This window comes from Dermochelys coriacea, chromosome 2 (assembly GCF_009764565.3).
Source record: "Dermochelys coriacea isolate rDerCor1 chromosome 2, rDerCor1.pri.v4, whole genome shotgun sequence".
NCBI lineage: Eukaryota > Metazoa > Chordata > Testudines > Dermochelyidae > Dermochelys > Dermochelys coriacea.
Window position 1 is genome coordinate 76,989,217 of NC_050069.1, and position 20,817 is coordinate 77,010,033.

Sequence of the window (20,817 nt, forward strand, 5' to 3'; positions counted from 1 at the left end):
ATGCATTTCTAGATGTCCAAGTTATAGAAGACACATTAGCTGCATCTGTTACAACCCACACTTTCGAAGAGTTAAATGCTTGTCAGTTGGACTCCAAACAAATGGCTGCTTGTGCATTTGATGGAGCTGCAAATTCAGAGAAGGATCTGGATATTGTACAGGAGGATCTGGATGACCTTGTAAACTGGAGTAATAGTAATAGGATGAAATTTAATAGTGAGAAGTGTAAGGTTATGCATTTAGGGATTAATAACAAGAATTTTAGTTATAAGTTGGGGACACATCAATTAGAAGTAACGGAAGAGGAGAAGGACCTTGGAGTATTGGTTGATCATAGGATGACTATGAGCTGCCAATGTGATATGGCTGTGAAAAAAGCTAATGCGGTTTTGGGATGCATCAGGAGAGGCATTTCCAGTAGGGATAAGGAGGTTTTAGTACCATTATACAAGGCACTGGTGAGACCTCATCTGGAATATTGTGTGCAGTTCTGGTCTCCCATGTTTAAAAAGGATGAATTCAAACTGGAGCAGATACAGAGAAGGGCTACTAGGATGATCAGAGGAATGGAAAACTTGTCTTATGAAAGGAGACTTCAGGAGCTTGGCTTGTTTAGCCTAACTAAAAGAAGGTTGAGGGGAGATATGATTGCTCTCTATAAATATATCAGAGGGATAAATACAGGAGAGGGAGAGGAATTATTTAAGCTCAGCACCAATGTGGACACAAGAACAAATGGGTATAAACTGGCCACCAGGAAGTTTAGACTTGAAATTAGATGAAGGTTTCTAACCATCAGAGGAGTGAAGTTTTGGAATAGCCTTCCCAGGGAAGCAGTGGGGGCAAAAGATCTATCTGGTTTTAAGATTCTACTCGATAAGTTTATGGAGGAGATGGTATGATGGGATAATGGATTTTGGTAAGTAATTGATCTTTAAATATTCAGGTTAAATAGGCCTAATCCCCTGAGATGGGATATTAGATGGATGGGATCTGAGTTACCCAGGAAAGAATTTTCTGTAGTATCTGGCTGGTGAATCTTGCCCATATGCTCAGGGTTTAGCTGATCACCATATTTGGGGTTGGGAAGGAATTTTCCTCCAGGGCAGATTGGAAGAGGCCCTGGAGGTTTTTCGCCTTCCTCTGTAGCATGGGGCACGGGTCACTTGAGGGAGGATTCTCTGCTCTTTGAAGTCTTTAAACCATGATTTGAGGACTTCAATAGCTCAGACATAGGTGAGGTTTTTCGTAGGAGTGGGTGGGTGAGATTCTGTGGCCTGCGTTGTGCAGGAGGTCGGACTAGATGATCAGAATGGTCCCTGCTGACCTTAGTATCTATGAATCTATGCAAACTTCTCTGTAAGACATGGTGGAGTACAAGCTTTGCTCAGAGAAAAGTGTAACCCTAATCTCTTCTATACACACTGCAGAGGCCATCTACTCCAACTAGTGTTAGTACGAGCTGCAGACTCTTCAAAAGACATTAAAAAAGCTATACATTTAATGTCTTCATTATATTGTTTTTTCAGCAAGAGTTTTTAAAAAAAAAAAAAAAAAGCCCTGAATATCTTGGAAAATATAGAAGATACGCTCGGACTGAAGTTCAAATTAGTCCAAACTGGGAAAACCTGCTGGCTTTCTCATGAGCGATCCTTGGCTGTTGTCTTAAAATTACGCCAGCCATTCTTGCTGGCTTTGGAAAGTATTTACTAAGATGGGCTTGATCTAAGTAGTGAGGCATTATTTTTGCTACTACATTCAGAGAAGACTATTGCCATTCTCTCTCTTGTAAGTCTATTGTTGAAACCACTTGGGTCATTAAACAATGCCATTCAGGCATCTTCTACAACAATAGTAGAACTTTGTCCAGCAATAGAAGCTACATTTGGATCAATCAGAGTACTGGAAGAAGCAAAGATTTCAGTCAGGAAGTTGACTAATGAAGGCATTTATATTGAATCCTTAAGTGAAGAGGACAAGAAGTGTTTGTTAAGACAACTGAAAAAGTACACAGACTTGATTCTTAAAAATCTACAACAGCAACTTCTTGATTCTCCTCAACCTCTACGTAGCTTTTACAGATCCCTGTCCTACAAAACACTGATAGTTGAGTGGAGTGAGGCACTACTAGCAATGGGGCTGCCATGTGCTCAGGACAGAGTAGAGAATTTGAACAGAGAGTGAAATATCATATGGCGAATGAATGAAGATTTGACTTCAGCTTCTTTTTTATCACCACTAGTGGCTCGACCTGATCTTTGTGCTATGTTTCCTGGAATGAAAGAAGTAGGAATTCATCTCTTGCTACTCCCAGTCACAACTGCTACAGTTGAGCGCTCTTTTTCATCGTTTGAATAAAATTTTGTTTTCTGAAAGAAGTCGCCTTCTGCCTCATCATGTGAATGAACTAATGAGCATATTAATTGAAGGAATAGAAGTACCGGACAAATGAGAAGCCACTGAAGATGAACACATTTCATTCAAGAAGTTCATTAACAGAGCTGTGCAAAATTTTAATAAGAAACCAAGAAGGATGTAGATGTAGTGCTTCATAGAAGCCTTGAGTAGCCTACTTCAATTTGTGTGATGATTTTAAAACATGAGTTAAATTTAATAAAATGGTCATGAAACATTTTTCAGTTTTTACTATGGTGCCATATAGCCCACCTTCACCCTCATGGTCTCGCCCCTGATCAGCCCTGACTCCCTCGCCGTAAATGCGAACACCCCCCCAATTTCAATTCCTGGGGAAAACACTGCCCCCATGCTGCTAGGAGCGCCCCAGCCGGGGACTCCTAGCTGCTAGTCCAGGCCAGTGATTGATTAAGGCAGGGGCCCCACCCCCTGGCTAATCTGGGGGCCGCCTGGAAAAATGGGTGCCCGAGCTTCAGGGTGGAAATCCCAACTAGGTCACCCTGAGCCTCAGCAGGAGCCCTTGGGGAAGAAGCCCTGGGCACCCTGAGCCTCAGGTGCAGCCGTGGAGCTGAAGCCTCGAGCCCGGGCAGCCTTGAGCCAGCACTGCCCTGATGAAGTTTGAGAAACTGCTACCCATAGGAATTTGCTACCTGTAGCAATTACTCGAATGTAAGAGATTGTAAGAAACTGCTATCTGATGTAGCAAATTCCTACTACAGATATAGCAGTTTGTTTCTCCCACTACACCAGCTGGAGCAGAAGCACCTGGCCAGAGTCGCTAGGGGGAGGAAGTCCAGAGCTAAGGTAAGGGTGGGGTGGGGAGAGCAGAAGTCCTGAGCCCAGGCTGGAGTTGCTTTCGGTGCCCCGAGCTCCAGCTGGAGCAACAGGGAGAAGAAGCCCAGAGCCTGGGCTGCCCTGGCAGGAGCTGCTTGGGGAGGAAGCCATGAGTTTGGCGCCCAGAGCTGTGGCAGGAAATGCGGGGGAGGGCACAGAAGCCCAGAGCCCCACTCCCGGGCACCTGCAGTGCAGAGGTAAGTGTACCACCTAGTTCTGGAGGTGGGTCTGATCTGCCCACCAAGAGTAGCCATGCAGGGGAAGGACAACTCCTGTCCCTCTCCAGCATGGCTGGACCAGCAGCTAGGAGCCCCGGGCTCCCAGTAGCAGGGAAGATCAGATTTCACAGGGAAGGGCTGATTTGCGGGCAGCAGGGGATTCCTGGAACTGCAGCTGCCCCGCTTGAAGTAGTGCGGGGATCCGCAGATCTTCATTTTGTCAGGGATATTTTTAGTAAAAGTTAGAGGCAGGTCATGGCTTCTGTGAATTTTTCTGATTTGCCCTTGACCTGTCCATGACTTCGACTAAAAATATCCCTGACAAAATGAAGATCTTCAAAATCTTAGCCTTACTTATGGTTAGGGAGACCGGATGTCCCGTTTTTTATAGGGACAGTCCTGTTTTTTGGGACTTTTTCTTATATAGGCGTGGATTACCCCTCACCTCCTGTCCCATTTTTTCACAGTTGCTATCTCGTCACCCTACTTATGGTTAATGTGACAAAACAGTGTCAATAGAATAGTAGTGCACCAGAACCGTAATTCTCTATAGGGATGCCAGCCTGCTACTACCCTATTCCCAAAACCATTAGGGAATCGTTATACTTGCTTGACGGTGAGAAGTTGAGCACTATGTATTTTCATGTAATCAACATTGATAGAACCACCAAAGGTATATAACGCTATTCATTGAGTTGGGGGCCTTTTTATACAGGACTAAAGTTGCTTTAATGTTTAGACATAGCAGTGAATTGCTTTTTTGTTTTGTTTTGCTACTATCACCATTGTTGTTATAACATAACTTGTAATTGATCGGAGTTCATGCCAAAAGGCCACTAGGATCTCTGCAGCAACAAAAATGACATAAAAATGTTTAGCAAATAAAGCACTATAGTTGAATGAAGTCCAGCGTTGGACCACAACTATAAAAATCTCAATATTCTACCATTTAATATTGGGTTTTTGGAGAAGATTTATGGCATGTTCCAGGAAATAATGTCGGGGGTGGAAAAGAGCTTTGGTGTAGCCGATTCACTGGCTGGTTGAGTTGAGTTAATCTGTTCCCTCTGGATGCTTGATTTTTTTTTTTTTTTTTTTATGCTGCTGGGTAAATTATGCCGTTGTAAGATTAGGTGAGTGTCGGGAGCTCTTGTCGTCTTTTTCACTATTACTTAAATCTAAGTAAACAAATTATCCAGCATCCAAAATAAACCTCATCCAAATTAAATGAAAAGAAATGCAATAGGCCTCGCTCTCATAATTTATTATGTTGAAATTGTAATATTATCAGACTTCGGCTTGCTTACAATAAACAAATAGAAAATAATTGAATGATGAATGTTACAAGAATTATACAATTATATAAAACAATATATTAATGAATGATAACAGAAGTGTATCATCTGCCAGGTATATAAACTATTGCAATGTGTTTTTTCTTTGTGTTTCACTGTTATTTCTTTAAAAAAATTTGAGTTCAAAAGTGGTCTTCAGTTTTAATGCTCAGAGTAAGAGATGTGATTTGTACGAACATATGGAGCAATTATACTGAAACTAAGTTTCCTCAATTCTCTTGTTACTATGGTAACCAGTATTCACTGTATTTCGTTTAGACATATAAAACAGAATGGAAAGAGTCAGTTTAAGATTTGCTGTTCTACTCAGTAGAAATGTTACATTACATAATATATATTATGGTGCTGTAGCTATGTTGATTGCAGGATATTAGAGAGACAAGCGTGTATCTCTCACCAACAGAAATTGGTCAAATGAAAGATATTACCTAACCCACCTAGTTTCTCTAATATTACATGGTATTTATTTTTAATTACATGTAAGGAGACGGATCAAATAATCAATGTGCCTAATAGAATGAACATCAGCAATACTTATCCTTTTTAAAATATTTTTGGTTGAATCTTAGAGTACAAGGATATTTGACTACCCAACATCAGCAATAGAATTGAGGTAGCTCCAGTGCTCTTTCACCAGCCAAGACTTCCTAACCTCAGAGGAATAGGGAAGAGAATAATAAATCTGGTGCTATTGTTCTGGCCTCAGGACTCAAGGGAAGGAAATGAAGACCGGTGCTGCAGTAGCATCTTTACCCTAATGTTATTTATATATCTTAGGTAAATGGCCCTCATTACCACAATATCCGAGCACCTCACAATCTTTAATGTGGTGTTGTACCCTCACAATATCCCTGTGTGCTAGAGCAGTACTATTATCCCTGTTTTAGGAGTGGGGAATTGAGCCACTATGAGATTAAGTATCTTATCTAAGGTCACACAGGAAGCCTATGACAAAAGAAGGGAATTAAACTGGGGTCACTGAAGTTCCAGGCGAACACCCTAATCGTTTGGCTGTTCCTCCTCTCTAGATTATGGTAGTAAACTGTCACAGATTCCTGTCCCAAACGTCTTAATGGGATTTGGATTTAGTGTTTGCTGTGACACAATGTGAAACTCTAAGGGATACACAGAAGTACACCCCTGTTGTACATAACTCCATGCTTGTCTCTGGATAATACAAAGACTTTGCTGTGTTCTAGGGTTTGTGATTCATAGGCTTTCCTGTCTTCCTGACAAATGGTGTCAAAATAGCTGTCTGGAGTGGCTCACCAATGTGGGTGCCAATCTCAGGGCAGACTTTTACAAACCAGGGCACAAGCCTGAAAATGGTTTTGTGTTCTATAATTAGATTTCATCAGCCAAGTATTAAGTGTGAACTCCTCAAGCACTATAACAGCCTAATATGGAATCACAGTCAGTCCCCTTGGGCACTTCAGTTTATCCTGCCACCCAAGCAAGCCTGCTTTTGCGATAGATGGCCCTACCAAAAGTCATGACAATATTCAGGTTATTACCAGACCAAAGGACGAGTCACTTACTTCAGGTCATTTATACCTTAGATCTCTCACCAAAGACAATGGTTGTAGCCAATCCTATATTAAACTAACTAAAGGTTTATTAGGAAAAAGAAAAGTTATTTACAAGGTTAAAGCACGTAAACATACACACATAAATGAGTTACAGTCATACGTTTCCAAAAGTAATAGAAGCTGCTGTAATGTTCAAACTCTTTATGTCCTTCAGGGCTAACCCAAGCTACGCAGCTTGGGGATCCCTTTCCTATGCTTAGCAATACTACCCTCTCCAAATTCCAAGCAGTATAGTGATACAGATCCTTCTGGTCAGAGATTTTTATTCGCTTTCTCCAGAGTTCAAACAGTGATGGGATGAGGGTTTGTGCACGTCCCTTCTTCATAGGTATGGGAGAGCAATTAATAAAGTCTTTTGTCAATTGATGTTCCACAATGGTTCATCTGGTGTCTATAGGCCTTCTTTTGTTGGCCAGAAGATGATATCTCTACCAAGTGTGAAATAGTAATTTATCATTAATGCTTCTTTCCTGACTCTGGAAGTTTCCAGTTTCATAGCAAACATGTTTATAGTTACAAAGCAAAGTTACATATTACCTTATAACATGGGATACTGATATTATAAGTAAGATTAATGCATGCAGCAACTCACAAGCATTTCATAAATTACAAACATTAAACACTTCCCTATAAATCTATGTTTTAATAATACTAACACACAGGTGAGTCGGACTGATTTCCAGCTATGCATTTGTCAGTGTTCAGTGAGGCTTATGGGCCTTAACGTGAGATGACACCTGCTCTGCCAGCGTTACACTGTAAGGTGGTGATTCTGTCTTGGGTAACATGCCTGAAGGACATTTATCTGAGAATTTACAATCTTAAATAGAAAACAGTCAAAGAAAATGGGGAGAAAACAAAATACTTAAACTCATTTCTCCAGCTATTACTTATCATTAGGCTAAGGTTTTGTCACAGATATTTTTAGTAAAAGCCACAGCCAGGTCACAGGCAATAAAGAAAAATTTCACAGAAGCTGTGACCTGTATCTGACTTTTAATAAAAATATCTGAGACAAAATGAGAATCTGCAGGTCTGCATATCACCTGCAGCGGGGCAGCTGCGCAGCGACTAGGAGCTCCAGGGACCCCCACTGCGAGTTGGGTGTCAGAGCTCCAGGGTTCTCCGCCACCCAGGGCTGGGAGCTGCAGGGCCCCTGTTGCTTGCAGTATCTGGGTTCTGCGGTATACCCCTGTGGCCCACAGCTCCAGGAGTCCCCCGCCAGCCACTGCCGCCGGGAGCTGCAGGGTTCCCCCTCTGTCTGTAGCTCCGGGGGCCGCTGCGGCTCATGGCAGCCAGGAGCTGTGTGGTTCCCCACCACCTGCAGGGGCTGGGAGCTCTAGGGTCCCCCTACTGCCTGCGGCAGCTTGGAGCTCCAGAGGCTGCCAGAGGTGGCACAGCTCCCTGCCCTCATGTGCGGCAGGGGACCCTACAGCTCCCTACCACTGCAGGCTGAAGTCGCAGAGGTCTCTGGAAGTCACAGATTCCACGACTTCCGCAACCTCGGTGACTAAATCATAGCCTTACTTATAACTTCTTTATTGCTTTATTCCTCTGTTCTGTGCTGATTTTTTACAAAAAGCTTTATACTGAATCTGCCAAATCTTTGTTTTTGGGAGCCGGCTAGCCTGCTCACCCCATGTGAGAGATTAAGAGGAACTGTGTGGCCTCCATTTTGTTTTCAATTTTCTGTCTCTTCAGGCCCAGTCTTTTCCCATTTCTTTCCCTCAAACCTTTTCTCTGGAGAATCCAAGTAAATTTAGGATTCACCCCAACATCATCTTAGTTTAAATTAAAGTCCTTTTATATTTCACAGGTTTACATTAATATATTTCAGTAAATGATTTCAGCATGTACTTTGAAATCTTATATTCTAGATGTTGGCTTCCTTCATGTTGAGCTGTCTAAAGATCAACGCTGGACTTGTTTTGAGCCTCAAGAAATATAAAATGTTCAATGAAGTTTTTGCCCTTTTGTTGTCAGGTTACATACCTAGAGATCCTTTACCCTAGGCTGCAAAAAATCTGTTAGAGAGCATTGGTGTTCCATCTGTTTGTGAAATTGTTCACTGGGGAAGTTGATTAAAAATTCTACTCTTTCATACCCAGAGTATTCTTACAAAGAAAAAGATGGAAGCCCCATAGTATAAGGCATTTGAAGCTAGAATGCGCAATTTTAATGGAGCATATCCTGGAGGGAACTGTCTTGCCTTTGTCAAGGTAATGAAATATAGCAGATGACAATACATCTTTTACTGTTTTTAATTTCACTTTTGTGTGTTACATAAAAGCAAATAAACAAATTATACAGCCTTATCTGATCTTCTCTTGAAGATATTTTAACGAAGGGCTAGATTATTGATGGTAAAAACAAATCTTCAATCTTAGATGTGTGTAACCTTAATTTTGATGAATAGGTTGGATGTTCTAAATTTTTGTTCTTTTAGGTAGTAATAATTTGGCTGCATAGACTTGGACGCCCATATTTGGCTGACATTATAGCCTCTCATCAGCTGTTTCTATTGTTTTAATGGCCAAGTAATTTTAAAAGGAATCTACATTTCCAGTCATAGAAGAGGAAGTGTTTTCTCTGACACTGCATTTAGCCCATGGATGGACCTGACTGATAGCTGTGTGCACCCATAAGAAAACAGAATCCTACAAATTTTGTTTAGCAACACCCTTTCACATATAAGTAAAGATATATTTCCATTTTAAGGACAGATTGCTGGAGGGATGTTGTTACTCAATCTTCAGAAGGGTTAATGGTACAGTAGTAATGTTATGCCTAGATATGAACAGGGCCTTTTGGTACTAGGCACTATACAAACACAAAGTAAAAGACAGTCCCAACCCCAAAATACTTACAATCTTAAGCAGAAGATCAGAGGCAATAGTGGATATGCTAAATGAATGGGGAGAACACAAGGAAACTGAGATAGTACTGGTCAACATGATAAGCAGTTGTTGTGCTGTGACCACTGCCTAACTATTGTCTAGTTTTCTATAAGCATCATGGCAGAGAAGAGTTTTAAGGAATGATTTGAAGGAGGTCAGTGGGGTAGGCTTGTGGATGTCTACAGGGGGTCTCCTTTCGTGTATGGAGAGGTGGCATGAGAGAAAGTGATGTAGGCTGCTATCCTGGGTAGAATGGAGTTGGTACTTGATAGCTTCATGATGTGTAAGAGACGATAGTGCACCACTTGTTGAGAAGTTAGTTTTTTACTCCATTCCACTAATGTATACATTGGAAAATCATCACAGAAATGGGATCTGTCCTCTAGAGAAAGTGTTCCCTCTAATTTTTTAAATCCATGTGCGGAATGAATTTCTTATGTTCACCAATATGGCGGTGATGTGTGCTGGGGGTGGGGGCTCAGGGCTGGGGCAGACGGTTGGGATGTGGGGGTGTGCGGGCTCAGGGCTGGGGCCAGGGATGAGGGATTTGGGGTGCAGGTTGCCCCGGGGCTGTGGCAGGGAGAGAGGACTCCCCCCAGCCCTTTCTTGCTGCAGCAGCTTGGCGCCAGGTGAGAGGTGCCTCTCCCCAGCCATGGCAGCTCTGGCCGGGGTGGGCTGCGCCGGGCCAGGCCGGGCTAGGGGAAGGGCTCCTCTTCCTGGCAGCTCCAGCGGGCCCGGTTCGGTCCGGGATAGGGGCCACACAGCTTACAGAGCATTTAGGTCTAGATGTGGACTGATTGGGGTGTTTCAGGTCAGTGGTCGTCGTTGTTTTGGAGAGCGCATACAGTGACTACTGGCATTATATTTGGCTCAAGCCAGTCCTGTGACTTCCCCACTTTCAATAGCACTATCCTCACAAATTACAGACAACTAACAAATCCTTCCATGCAAAGAATTAACATTTGTGTTTCCTCAGAAAATGCTCAGCCATGCCGAGATATTATTACATATCTATGGTAATAATGTACCATAGGCAAAATTTTGATAAGGTGTGCTTGAGTTTTGCAAACTAAATGGGCACTTGCATTGCCACTTGGGGTGAAATTGCATTTACATGCTTCCATTATATATTAGTTGAGAGAAAAATCATATTGCACACCTAAACAAGAACAAATGATACTGGAGATATGGCCATCTATTTAAGGATACAACATAATTAACATAATTAAGTTTGACAATTATACTTCTAAACTTATTCCAATACTATTTTATTCTTAGGGGGAGAGTCCTAAAATCACATTATTTGCATATCTCAAATGTGAACCAAACTTTTTTTTATTAACTTTTGTCCTTTTGGCAATCACCAAATTGTTTTGGTATGCAGTAGAACTATTTCAGATCAGTGGGTCATTTCTTGCAAATTCCACTTTAAGCCACCAATTCACCTTTCTTGCTTTCTTCTTTGTTGCTTTTCCGGTTACTCTCTCATGATAAAAATACTAATGGAAAACTTTTTATCCCTCCTTCAAATAAGAGAAATAAAGAGAGATCCCTTAGTAATACAATGGAAAGGGATTCTTCTGTTTCTTCCTAATACTCCAAAGAACAGTGAGTTTATATGATAATAATATCTATAATGGATCACAGAAGTCTAAACCAATACATGAAGCGGCTGAAGTTTTGTATGGTGACAGTAATGTTGTTAATTTCTTCCCTATATCCAGAATATTGGTTTGCAAGTCTCGAATTAAAGGGTATGTATTTACACCATACTCTTCAGAAATACCTGAGATTCTGTGTGACACCAGTGCTTCCAGTATTTAGGCCTTTTGTTTAGACTTTCCTTGTTCTCAGGAGTTTTCATTAAATGCTTGACATTCCTGGCAGGATCTCAGAGCAGACTATAACGTGTACTTGTCTCTTGATGATTGGTTGATAAGAGACCACTAATCCAGGAGGCTCTCAAAATAGTTTGCCACTTGTTCCAGTCTTTAGACTCACGATCTTCAACACTGTATTTTCCTCAAGACAAATTTCTGCCTATGTTAAGTATGTTTCTTAAGCTTCAATCAAACCCTTAGACAGCTCATATATTTTAAGACCAGAAGGGAGCATCAGGGTCATCTAGTCTGATCTCCTGCACATTGCAATCCACAGAACCTCACCCTCCCACTCCTGTTATAGGCCCATAACCTCTGGCTGAGTTGCTGATTTTTAAATCTTGATTTTAAAGTTACAGAGAAACCAGCATTTACTCTAGTTTAAACCAGCAAATTACTCTGTGCCCCATGCTATAGAGGAAGATGACAAGCTGTCAGATTTTGTCTTTTTTTTTTTTTCCTTTCATATGTCATTCCTATCCTCAGACTCAAACCTAAGAACAGTGCATTGACCCACTCTAAACAATATGGATATTCAGATGTGTCTGCTTCCTGTGGTTGTTCATTTGTCTGTGGTGGACAAAACCAGAATGGTACTAGTAGAGGTGTCCCCTTCATTTCATTCTGTAAGGCATTCCTTGATTAAAGACCCCTCTCTTCAGAATCTATGTACAGAACAACTGATAGAAAGATCCATTTCTCTTGGAGTTGAGCCAAATGTTCTTGTTTGTTTCCTCCAGGTCCCCTTATCCCCAGGATTCTGTGGAGAATTGGAGAGAAGGCCAATTGGCCTGCTGAAGCTGGCAGTAGATTCTCCATTTTCTGGAGATCATATCCCTTAGGCACAGTCAGATTCTCCTTGCTGATTCTAAATTCGTTATTCTGATCATCTGAATGCTGCATGTTTGATCTGTTTAGATCATGATTGCTCTGTAGAAGTCTAGAAGATTCTGATGGAAAAGCAAGAAAACTTCTCTGTAAAATGGAAATGGTTTTCCATCTAGATGACAGAAAGGATCTGATTCTTAACACTTTTCCATTTTCTTTGTTCTGGACTACCAGCTATCTCAAACAGTGTAGTCTCTCCTTCAGTTCTATAAGAGCACATCTGGCTACAGGTTTCAGAGTAGCAGCCGTGTTAGTCTGTATTCGCAAAAAGAAAAGGAGTACTTGTGGCACCTTAGAGACTAACAAATTTATTAGAGCATAAGCTTTTGTCAGCTACAGCTCACTTCATCGGATGCATGCATCTGGCTACAGTTTTGGCTTTTCACCATCAGTTTGACTCTATGTTCCTTCAACCTACAGTGACAATGATTTTAAAAGGCCTATTTCACTTATTGCCTCCTGCTAGGAAGCAGCTGCTGTCCTTGTACTTTAAATGTAGTACTTAGCAAATTAATGGAACCACTGTTTGAACCACTGTCAGCATGTTTGGTGCAACGTGTCTCATTTGGATCACATAATCTTGAGATTCAGGTATGAATAGCAGGCCCACTGTATATAGCATTCCATAATTGCAAGGTGGCCTTCTTGCTAACAGCTCAGATATTTGTCAAAGATTATCCCTTTTTTTCTCTTCAACCAAGCCATACCTGTATCATTTCCCCGCAAGCCTCATTCTCTGTCAGTGGAAATTTGGCTACCCTGTTCACATATTAAGAAGGCCATGAGTTACTGTCTAAACAGGACTAAGTAATTCTTCATAACAGCTAGTTTATTTGTAGTTTATGGAAATAACCCCAGAGGATCCTTGTCTCGTGCTATATGATCTGTTCATATTTTTTAAATGAGCTGGAGTCTTGCTTCATTCAATGCATAAAAGGCATTTCTGCCTCAGTTGAGTGCACATTTTTTCCTTCAATAAATCCTAGACTCTACTAAAACCTATGTTAAATGCTGAAATTGAAAAATGAAGCACTCAAAAGTCAGGAAATACCCACATTAACAAATGATGGTTGTGTTAACTCTGCATCCTTTTCTGTATGCATTACTAGAGAGTCTTTAATTACATGACTACATATTTGTTTTTGGTTAAGGTCTCTGTTTCATTCACAGTACTGGTTGGATGGTGCACAATGAATGAGGCAGGAATATGTTGTGAATGAGAAGATAGCTTTGCTGATGATTTCCTTAATTTTGGCCAAATTATGTTAGAGAGATTTACACTGATTTAACTAGAGGACATGTTTGGGCCTCCAATGGACCAGAGGACAGTGGTCTGGTATATAGCGTAAGACAGAAAGTGAATGTAGTTAACAAAGAAGCATTTCTTGAGTTTTGATTTTGCAATTTTACTGTTCTTTTAACATATGTGTTTTTATTTATAATATGAAATGAACTGTAGAGCATCCTAGAGCCATGATGTGGGTGGGATTTATAATGAAAAGTGTTAATCATTATTTGCATTATGTGGATAGTAATTATAATTATTAGAGTTCAAATTTCTTTAATTTTAAACTTCTTAAAAATGTTTTACTTTAAATTTTGCTCAAGTGTGTAAAGTGATGTCCTTGTTCTTAATGAGGAATTTCTGGTCCTTTCATTTGAGATGTTGCTGTAATAAATTCAATGTCTTTGATAGCTATCCTGACAAATTATTATTTCTGTTACAGTAGTTTAAAATACCAACAAAGTAATTAAAAAAAGTTGAATATGTGCACTGCAGCTTCAGACATATTTAATGAGGTGTGAAATAGAATGTACAAGCATTTATACATTGTATACCTGATGAAGCTAAGCATCCACAATGGTTTTCCATTATTTTTACTTTTTTGTGTGGAGTAATATACAGTGACTTCAGAAAGGTATATTGTGGTAATAGCGACAATATGGTGTTTGTCTTCATATGTCACTTCAATAAATATTTTAACACAAATTGCCTTGAGTCTCTGCAAATCATGTAGTGTTGTCTCATACAGAAGTAGCCGTGTTAAGTATTGAGCGATTTAACAGATTTGTCATAGTAATACTTCTGTTGCTGTTTCGCCTCTCATACTAGCTTATATCTGGCTGAGATTTGCTGCTTCAGGTTTTAGTTATTTCTTTGTGCATGGTAGTATTAAGAGAAGGCAGCTCAGAAATAGCTGGTCAATTACACTTGTGAATATGCGTATTCCAGTACTTGAATAGACTGAGGCTGGGATTTTCAGAGGTGCCTAAAAGAGTTTAGGTGTCCAACTTCCTTAGGCTCCTTTGAAAATCTCAGAGTGAGATAATAGTTTTTTGTCTTCTTCCTTGGGTTTATCAGATATGAATTTTACAGTTGAGGCACTTTTACAATTGTTTCAATAAGGCCATTGTTTTGCGAATAACATAGACGGTGACACTGTTAGTAGCTGGAATTCAAAAATTCAAACCCTGCTCTTAACATTGTGTACATACAAAAACAATGAGGAGTCCTTGTGGCACCTTAGAGACTAACAAATTTATTTGGGCATAAGCTTTCGTGGGCTAAAACACACTTCATCAAATGCATGGAGTGAAAAATACAGTAAGCAATATATAGGAGTTGCTTTACCAAGTGGGGGGTCAGTGCTAACGAGGCCAATTCAATTAAGGTGGAAGTGGCCTATTCTCAACAAGACAAAAAGGGGTGAATATTAACAGAGGGGCATTGCTGGCACATGATGGCATATATCACATTGGTAGATGTGCAGATGAACGAGTCCCTGATGGTGTGGTGGTTGTGGTTAGGTCCTATGATGGTGTCCCTTGAATAGATATGCAGACAGAGTTGCAATAGGGTTTGTTGCAGGGATTGATTCCTGGGTTAATGTTTTTGTTATGTGGTGTGTAGTTGCTGGTGAGTATTTGCTTCAGGTTGGGGGGCTGTCGGTAAGCAAGGACTGGCCTGTTTCCCAAGGTCTGAGAGTGAGGAATCGTCCTTCAAGATAGGTTGTAGATCCTTGATGATGCGCTGGAGAGGTTTTAGTTTGGGGCTGTAGGTGATGGCTAGTGGCATTCTGTTATTTTCTTTGTTGGGCCTATCCTGTAGTAGGTGGCTTCTGGGTACCCTTCTGGCTCTGTCAATCTGTTTCTTCACTTCAGCAGGTGGGTATTGTAGTTTTAAGAATGCTTGATAGAGATCCTGTAGGTGTTTATCTCTGTCTGAGGGATTGGAGCAAACGCGGTTGTATTTTAGAGCTTGGCTGTAGACAATGGATCGTGTGATATGGTCTGGATGAAAGCTGGAAACATGTAGGTAAATATAGCGATCAGTTGGTTCTGGTATAAAGTGGTGTTCATGCGATCATCGCTTATTTGCACTGTAGTGTCCAGGAAGTAGATCTCTTGTGTGGACTGGTCCAGGCTGAGGTTGATGGTGGGATTTAAATTATTGAAATTCTGTTGGAATTCCTCAAGGGCCTCCTTCCTGTGGGTCCAGATGATGAAGATGTCATCAATATAGTGCAAGTAGAGTAGGGGTGATACAGGACGAAAGCTGAGGAAGCGCTGTCCTAGGTCAGCCATAAAAATGTTGGCATACTGTGGGGCCATGCGGGTGCCGCTGACTTGAAGGTATACATTGTCCCCAAATGCGAAATAGTTGTGTGTAAGGACAAAGTCACAAAGTTCAGCCACCAGGTTTGCTGTGACTTATCGGGGACACTGTTTCTGATGGCTTGTAGACCATCTTTGTATGGCATGTTGGTGTAGAGAACTTCTACATCCATAGTTGATAGTACATCCTCAGTACACCCAGTGTCTCACCCCCTACACCCGATAATGGCCTGATATTACTCCTTTTCTGTGTTTTACCTTTAATGTTATCTTAAATAGCAACAAACAGCTGCAATCTAAACTGTCTCCTGAATTTAGCTATTCCTAGGTTTGCTTTACCCTGAGTGATCCCCTCTGCCCCTACTCCTAATTGTCTTTTGACTCAGAGAGACACTCAGACTGTCTATACTACACTATATTCCACTTCCCCCCCCCCCCCCCCATTCCCCCAAGCCACATAAGTTACACTGACAGTGTTATGATGGCAGGAGAACTTTTCCTGCCAACAAAGCTTATGCCGTCTGTGGAGGTGTTTTTTTTATGCTGACGGGAGAGCTCTCTCCCGTCTGCATAGAGTGTCTTCACCAGATTTATAGACATGGCCTTGGCCTGGACAACTTGGTCTGGCTGCTAGACTTAGCTAGCAGAATAGCTCTGCATCACTTTGCAGGATTCCAGCAGCTGACATCCTGTCAGAGAGACAAGGTGGGTGAGGTGGCAATTTTTATTGGACCAACTTCTTTTGATGAGAGAGAGAAAAGCTTTTGAGCCACACAGGGTATGTCTACACAGCAATTAGACACTCATGGCTGGCCTGTGCTAGCTAACTTGGGCCTGCAAGGCTCCAGCTGCGGGACTTTTTCATTGCTGTGTTGACTTCAGGGCTTGGGCTAGGACCCTGCAGGGTAGGACAGTCCCAGAGCTTGGGCTCCAGTCTGAACCTGTAAGTCTACACAGTGATGAAACAGCCCCAGAATGCAAGCCCTAGTCGGCTGGCAGGAGCCAGCCACTGGTTTTTCTTTGCTGTGTAGATATACCCATGGAGCTGCTGTTCAGGTCCTGACAGAAATATATTTAAAATTCTGTGTTTTAGCCAAATTGGCAAATTCCTTTGAGAAACACTGAACCCATTGTTGGAGATAATCCTTTCAGGGATTTCAAAAATATTAGGTGAGCAAATCTGTGAATGGGCAAATGAGGTACCTGCACAAATGGCTAATTAGGTGTGTTTTTATCTAAAGTTACCATGCAATTTACACACAGTTAGTGATTTGTGCACTGTAACTGCATTTTTGCATGCATTGTGAACCTGATTTAAAAATCTATTTCAAAGCCTTCCGTCTGTGAATTGTTATGCTGCTTCTAATATTGTTCAGGTTTTCTAAATAAAAGAGTCTATATAATAATACAAAACAATAATGCTTTCTGCATTGTTCTTCATAAACAAATCCATTCTAGTGGTCTGCCCTGATCTTTATGGCATTTCATTTGGCACTTGGTTCATTTTGTGTTTTTTCTGCCATGTTTCATAACAGATTTGATGCTTTGAGACCAGTTCATGAACATATTGAGACACAGGTCCAAAAGAGTATATCTTGGGCTCTTTGTTTACATATTCCCAATTGTTCACTGATGTTGATAGATCTTGCTTAGTGGATGTGGAAAATTTTTTTCCCCTCTTTTATACATTGATTTCCAAAAGTATGATATTCTAAGGATTATGTCAGTATTTTGTACTGATGTGACATTTCTTTCTAATATCTATTATTATTCTTTTTATTATTAATCACTGTTGTATTGAATTAGTAATCAAAAGCTCAGTTAGGAATGGGGTCCCGTTGTACTAGTTGTACAAATGTGTCCATTTGATCAATAGTATTTCTAAACTCATTTGTTCATATTTTTCAGGATGGGTTGATTCAAAGCATCAATTTTAATAGTTAAATTAGCAAGTAGGAAACATTGACTTAAATAACTGATTTTAATCTTGTTCTGCATTTGTAGTTTTTAGTTATTTTCCTAAATAAAGGTCGATTTTCATTGGTTGGTAATTATTAAAACGTTGATTTGCAACTAATACAGCATTTACACTAACTTCTTTTTGATAACCAGGAGGAGACACTGTATATGTATACATTTATTTAAGCAATTACATTGCTTAACATATTTTTTTTCAGATTCTTAGTTTTTACATTTTTATTATCTTAGAAAATGGTGACTAATGCATTTTTGGTTATCAGATGATTAATTTTTTACTCATAATTAGTGTGAAGGTCCATTTGACTGGATTCAACTAAAGATTCAACTAAAATGAGCAAAACTAGTATTTTAAAGTTGTTTTTATTTGTTAAATATAATTACAGTCCCTTAAATGTGCTGGATACATAAGGGAAAAATTAAGTCTATCAAAACATGTTTTGAATTAAAAATGAACTGATTTATTAATCACAGGAAGTTTTATCTGTAGTTAGTGAATGAAACTGATTGTTTTAGGTCAGCATGCTCTTTGAATTTTTAGAATTAGTAGGTTTCATCCTCTGCACACATTATTTTTATTAATAAATGGGGAGAAGAGGTTTTTTCAATTCCCACTTATTTTCTCAATTTTGAGTGAGCTAGTCAATGAAATGAGTTGGTTGAATAAACTGAAATGGAGAAAATATTCTCTTTGCACCTGAATAAGTGGTTACTGCTGTCAAAAGCTGGTTTAACACTTCAACAAGCTCTGAATCCAGGTGCTTAGCCAGTGACTTCCATCAATTCAGCGGTTGGATTTTTCTTTAAAACTTCAGCAGCAAACATATACTTTTATTTAAGTGACTTTAACACAAAATTGCTATAATCTATTAATGTAAGTTGTCATAATTTCAACTACTTTTAAATAGGTTTATTTTTAAAAATATATTTAATTTAAGTTAAAAATCATTTATTTTTATCCACCTTGATATTTTTATTTCACTTTTAAAATTCCTTTTTGTAGAATTGTGATAGCAGTGTTGGTACCAGGATATTAGAGAACGGGCAAGTCTACACTACAAAATTAAGTCAACCAAAGTTGCATCAACATACAGCCACCATAGTAATTAAATCACTTTTGCATATCCACACTACGCTCCTTGTATCAGTAGTGCATGTCTTTACCAGGAGTGCTTGCACTGATTTAACTGTCAATGTGGGGCATTTTTGGATGGTTCCTGAATGGCAGCCACAATTGATGTAAGCAACGAAGTGTCTACACTGACACTGCGTTGACCTAACTACATCGACCTAAGCATTACATCTATGGCAGAGGTGGAGTTATTAAGTCATTGTAGTAGGCGAGTTACATTGCTGGGAACTACATTTTAGTGTAGACACTTACAGAGTTAGGTCGACGTAAACTGCCTTTCATTGACCTAACTGTAGTGTAGACCAAGCCAACTTGGGTGAGGTAATATCTTTTATTGGACCACCTTCTCTTGGTGAAAGACAAGCTTTTGAGCCTACTCAGAGCTCTTCTTCAGATCTGGGAAATGTACTCCGAGTTTTACAGCTAAATACAATGTGGAATAGATTGTTTAGCATAAGTAGTTAATACACATTGTAAGGGACCATTCAAGGTAAAGTGGCCAGTTAACACCTTGCCAGTCATAGGACAAAAATAAAAAGAGTTAGTAGGTTACAGGTTCTTGTAGTAATCCATAGATCGAATGTCCTTATTAAGTCCGTGATTTTCAATGTGTAGCTAAGTTATGACTTTTAAGCTCATAGCTCATCTTCAGAAAGTGTTGTGCAGATTTCCTTTGAGGATTAGGACTGAGAAGTCAAATATGGAGTGATTGCTTTGTGAAAAATTTCACCCATGGGTGATATGGTGCTGTAATTAGATTCACCAAGCCAGTAACAAAAGAGCTTCCGCACTACCACACTGGTTAACCAGAAGCCAAACACAGTCTGCTTTAAGCACTTTAGCCCTTGACTCCCATCCAGACAATCAAGTCTAATATTTTGAGAGGTTACTGAAAACCCATTTTACCATATGTGAGGTTCTTACTGATCCCAAAGTATCAGACACTTACCCCAGATCAATACGTATCTTAGATCTTACCCAAATATCACGCTGTCAGTCAATCTTTAGTAAACTAACTGAAGATTTATTAATAAAAGAAAAGAAGAGAGTTATAAATGATTAATAGAACACATACGTAGAAATGATTACAAAGTCCTTATATCAGGTTTCTGGCAGTGATGGAATAGACCGCTGGTTTGCAAAGTCTCTCTGGTAACCTCCAAAAGATTGGAAGGTCCTCAGTTCATAGTTCAAGATGCTGCTTTTTGTTGTAAATCCACAGTCCAGAGAATTAGACCAGGAAAGAGGCAAAATGGAGGTGTCTGAGACCTTTTATATCCTTTGCCATGTACGTGGAGGTTTACTGTCCCAACCAAAGCCCGTAGGCTGCGTACATGGAAAGTAACTGGCCCAAGATGGAGTCCAGGGTCACATGTCCTTACATACCCTTACATACTTCGCTGTCTCATATGGGCAGGATGGGCAGCAATATTACCCATATTCTTTCTGAGACATTCACAGGAAATGCTTACTGGATGGGATGAATTTCTTGAATGGCCCATTAAGAGCATGGCATGTTCTTAATTGGCCATCAACACATGGCTGTTTAGCCCTGATAGAAAAGTATAATCTATCTGGAGGGCGTTTCCCAAAAACAAAACGTATGTTGGAGATACAAATACATAGCCAATATTCAGAACTTTAGATATAAAGATGATACATGAATATGAATAGGATAGTCCTATGTGGTAGATTATAACTTTTCCATTGTCACTTTACATAGTACACTTCGTATAAAAATTGTTGCAATTGTATAACAGTGGTAAAAATGATACAAATGGTCATTTTTCTTATACATAGAATCACACCATCAATCTTGAAAGATGTGGTGTGGGGATATTTATATTATAGCTCTGGAGATATTCTCTAATTGCTGTCATTTCCAATAACTTTTTGGCAGAATCTGGAGTACCACATGGATCTACATATCCATTCCATTATTTATGTCACTGTGCTCTTTGTGTGCAGAAAGTCTGCAGGAGAGCAACTGAAGAGGTTTGAGCCTGCATAATGTTGC

At 40.0% G+C, this 20,817-nt stretch overlaps 1 protein-coding gene across 1 annotated transcript in view; it reads left to right on the plus strand.

The window, feature by feature from the left end:
* Window positions 1-20,817, plus strand: part of CCDC178 (coiled-coil domain containing 178) — a 371,835-nt gene that overhangs the window by 12,429 nt on the left and 338,589 nt on the right. The gene's annotated exons all lie outside the window — the stretch shown is intronic.